At 37.4% G+C, this 4,254-nt stretch overlaps 1 long non-coding RNA gene across 1 annotated transcript in view; it reads right to left on the bottom strand.

Moving 5' to 3' along the window:
- The window catches only part of LOC108544086 (uncharacterized), a 6,044-nt gene extending 3,833 nt beyond the window's left edge, over positions 1–2,211 (bottom strand). The window contains exons 1-2 of the long non-coding RNA XR_001889733.1: positions 2,201–2,211; positions 1,891–1,898 (exon numbers count right to left, since the gene is read on the bottom strand). This is a non-coding gene — a long non-coding RNA (uncharacterized LOC108544086). The remainder of the gene's footprint in view (positions 1–1,890; positions 1,899–2,200) is intronic.
- Positions 2,212–4,254: the final 2,043 nt, after the last annotated feature.

The raw sequence follows: 4,254 nt of genomic DNA on the forward strand, positions 1-4,254 counted from the left end.
TTGGCAAAACCTTCATTTTGAGTATTCAGATCCACTTCAGGGAACCTTAAGTCATTGAGTATTTTAAATATGCCTCTTTTCTTTTTCAAAGTATGCATAATAAATGGTCCCCTGAAAAAATAATACCCAGGAGAATCCCTGTAATTTTCACATTGATTTTTCCCTTGCCTTCCTAATCTCAACTTTATCTTCTCTTGAAGTATTTAGGTTCTTCCTGGTTTGTGAGCTATTTGTGCCCATGTCTTGGGTGGAGTATTCTGGGAAGCAGACACTGAGATGAAGTAAGAAATGAAAGTTTTATTGAGGAGCAGTACCTGTGAAAGGAAAAAGGGGAGGAAGTAGGATAGGAAGAGGGAGCTTGTCAGGTCTATACCAGCGAGGATGACTAAACATCTTGGTTTGCCTGGAAATTTTCCAGTTTTAGCATGGCAAATCCTATATCCTGGGAAATCTCTCAGTCCAAGCAAACTGGGATAGCCGGTCATTCTACGCCAGCCCAACAGGAAGCTTAGGAGCAAAGATTACCCAATGGGGAAGTCCTGCTTTGGGTGGAAATTGCGAGGCCCATGTATAATCACCTTGCTTAGTCATTGCCTGGGGTCACCCCAAGAAGAATGTGATCTCAGTTACTACCTGGCTCAGTCACTGGGCAGGAATCACTCAAGAGAACATGACCACAGCTTGAAAGCTGAAGTGGACCCTGAAATAACAGGTAGTTGGAGGTTTCAGCTAACCGCAACCCCCGCAGCTGGGCAAGTCTCTTCTTCAAGGGAGGTCTGAGCAGCACATCTCCGTGTCTGCCCACTCCCCATACGGTCACTAGCACAGTGGGCGACAAGACAAGGGCACAGTTATCTTGTGTACACCTATCTGAGAACCCACTAGAGCATGAGCCTTTGGTGGGCAAAGAGTATGTCTTTTTCCATCTTGGAATCTGCCAGCACTGTGATTTGCACGCTCCACACAAGTTTGTTCAATTGAACGTGAGCTACTATAATGTGGAAGTTGATATGGGTTGAGACCAACTACATGTGAGGGTGTTTATTGCTAAAAATGCTGCGTTTAAACTGGGTTCTACCTATGATACTCTTTTATATCATGGACTTCAGGGAAGGGGAATACTTATTTCCACTTGTTTTCATGTTGATTAGACCTCCATTGGTTTACCACTCTTGGTTGCACCCTGACTCCTCACTCACTTTCCTCCTCCTACCAGGGAAGGGGGAATGAATTATTCAGTGGCGAGTTTGGGAAAAAGAACCTGGCTTGTGCATTGGGCTCAGGGAGGACTATGGTTGTTTTACCGGCCCTGTCTAGAGGAATGGCAAGTGTAATATAGAAGATAAGAGAGTGTCTGCAAGTTCATTATTGCTATAGACCTGAGTTACATTCCCCAAACTGCTTTATCAGACATAGATGCAACTATTTTTTATCATAGTCTCTCTGATTTCTTTATCTGGCGTTCTGTTCTCAAATTAGGTAAGGAAGAGAGGGCTATAATTTATTAGACACCCCAAACCCCAAAATTCCAGAACAGTACTACAGTACTGCTTCAATGTACCTGTGTTTGCTTTATTTTAAACAAATACAAACACAAATAAAATTTAAAAGAAAGTTCTATTTTCTTCTAATATCTTCTTTATTCATTAGCCATTTTAAACATTTTCCTAGCTTAGAATGTAGGCAAGAAATTGGTATCTTTAATTAAAGGTATGTGAACATCTTCAGCCAAAGATGCAGATGGCTAAAGATATCGCTAATAAATTTGTTAGAAATAAAATGATAACTAAGACTTCTGTCTGCATTTTCTGGCAGATAGTAGTCATAATTACCACTAACTCTCTGAGTAAAGGTGATTCACTCAGTCAGAAACCAGAGTAAATGGCTTACTTCCTTCTCTTTTAGGAATCTTGTCTTCCTAGATGCAAAATACCATGGGAACTATGCTCTTTTAAATTCATAACCTTTAAAATATAAAACATTTATAGTTTTACCAGAAAATTAATTTGAATCTAAATCTAATTAAGCCTCTAGATTTATGTGCCAGTCTTCAGGAAATATGGTGATAGAAGAACCTGCTAAATGATGCTATAAGGATACAATCAGCCAAATTCTGAATTGGAAAATCCAGGAATAATTACCCCTTTTTTTCCAACAAATATATGGCATAGAAAATGAGGGAGAATGATTATAGACTGACTGAAATGTATAAGACATATCAACCAAATGCAACGTGTAGACTCCTTTTGGGTTTTGAATCAAACAAAACAATGATAAAAAGATATTTGTAAAATCAATATTGAAGAAAATCAAATATAAATGTATTTTTGGTGATATCAAGGAATTATTTTGAATGTATTGAGTGTGATAACGGTATTGTGGCTATGTGTTTCTTAAAAGACCTTGTTTATAAAAGACACATGCTAAAATATTTACCAGTGAAATAATATAACAACTAGTATTTGCTTTAAAGTATTGACATATTCATATATCACTTGTGCAATTAAAAATAATTAAAATGCATTGCAAACAATTTTCTGTTACGGTATGTTCCGAATATAGCAAATAAATGAAAGAAATCCCATTTACTAAGCTCTTGCCTTTTTCCAAGCAGAGAATAGAATCTATATTATCTCATTTATATTCCAGACAACTCCAATAGGTAGACATTATTATCTCCATTCTGCAGATGGGAAATTGAAGCTCAGTTTAATAGGTGGTAGAGTCAACATTCAATTTAGAACCAATGTTTTTTAGAACCCATAGTTCTTTCAGAAGAGAGCTTTGGGTAAATTCTTCCTAGAGGGAGGGAAATAGACCAGATGTTTCTCAAATGTATATAGAACATACAAAATGTTTCCTGCAAGTCTAATGGTTCTGTATAGCATGAAGCATATCAGTCTATATTCTATTCTGGCCTAGATTGCTCTGCCCAGAGCTCCCAATGCAGGGAGACACCACTGGGTAGTTCCTGTTTAGGAGAGATGGCTGGTTGGATTGGAGTGGATACGCAATCTAAACCAGTCAATGAACTGCCTGGCTAGCTACTAAAGAGTTTCTCTTTCTCTTAAGCATTTAAACAGAAAAATAGAATATAGTTAGTCAGTAATAGATGCTGGAAATACAAGATTTTGATGTCAAGGAAAAGATCAGGGCAGCCATATTTAAACATGTAGAAGATGAATAAGCTGAGTAAAGGGACTGAGAGAAAAAGAATGAAGCAGACATAAGAGGAGAAGCTGAGATAATGTGGCCCTAAGTCGTATAGAGGGTATGGTTTCTGGCTTATGTACTAGTTTTGAATGTACAAGAGATCTCCTATTATAATTTTACAATACTACCATCCCCTTTTTACTTGAGTTAGAGTGGCTTCTGTTCTTTGCCAACAAAAGAGCCTTATCTAAAACAATTAGATGTGATAACCCTTTAAAGTTATCACCAGACTTAGTTCCGAGATCATTTTGCATAGATCATTCCCCATTTGCTACCCTCTGAAAGAACAAGCTGTCAACTTTCCATTGTACTCAAGAGATAGACTAGTCTATGCCTCATTCCTAAATTTTCCATTACTTTCCTGTTTCCCTCCTTCTGTCATGCCCAATTCCAGATTCTTGATTCATTTAAATCCAATCCTTCCAAATTTCAGTTTAAGTATCATCTTGATGAAGCTTGTGCTGACCAATCTAGACCTTAATAGTTCCCATCCTTTCTCCCAACCTGTCTGACTTTTATGACAAGATTATCAACTCCTCTCATTTTCTGCTTATTATGCACTATCTTGAATTGTTTGCTAGTTTTCTATGGGTATGTCTTTTCCTTCTTTTTTCATTTTTAATTTTTGTAGGTACGTGGTAGGAATATATACTTATGGGGTACATGAGATGTTTTGGTACAATCATGCCATGCATAATAATCACATCCTGTAGAATGGGGTATCCATCCTCTCAAGCATTTATCCTTAGTGTTAAAAGCAATCCAATTATACTCTTTTAGTTATTTTAAAATGTACAATTAAGTTATTATTGACTATAGTCATCCTGTTGTGCTGACAAATAGTAGGTTTTATTCATTCTTTCTAACTACTTTTTGTACCCATTAACCACCACTGCCTCCCCCCATCCCACTACCCTTCCCAGCCTCTGGTAGCCATCCTTCTACTCTCTATGTCCATAATTCAATTGTTTTGATTTTTAGATCTCCCAAATAAGTGAGAGCATGCAATGTTTGTCTTTCTGTGTCTGATTTATTTCACTT

This window comes from Rhinopithecus bieti, unplaced genomic scaffold (assembly GCF_001698545.2).
Source record: "Rhinopithecus bieti isolate Rb0 unplaced genomic scaffold, ASM169854v2 scaffold_25764, whole genome shotgun sequence".
NCBI lineage: Eukaryota > Metazoa > Chordata > Mammalia > Primates > Cercopithecidae > Rhinopithecus > Rhinopithecus bieti.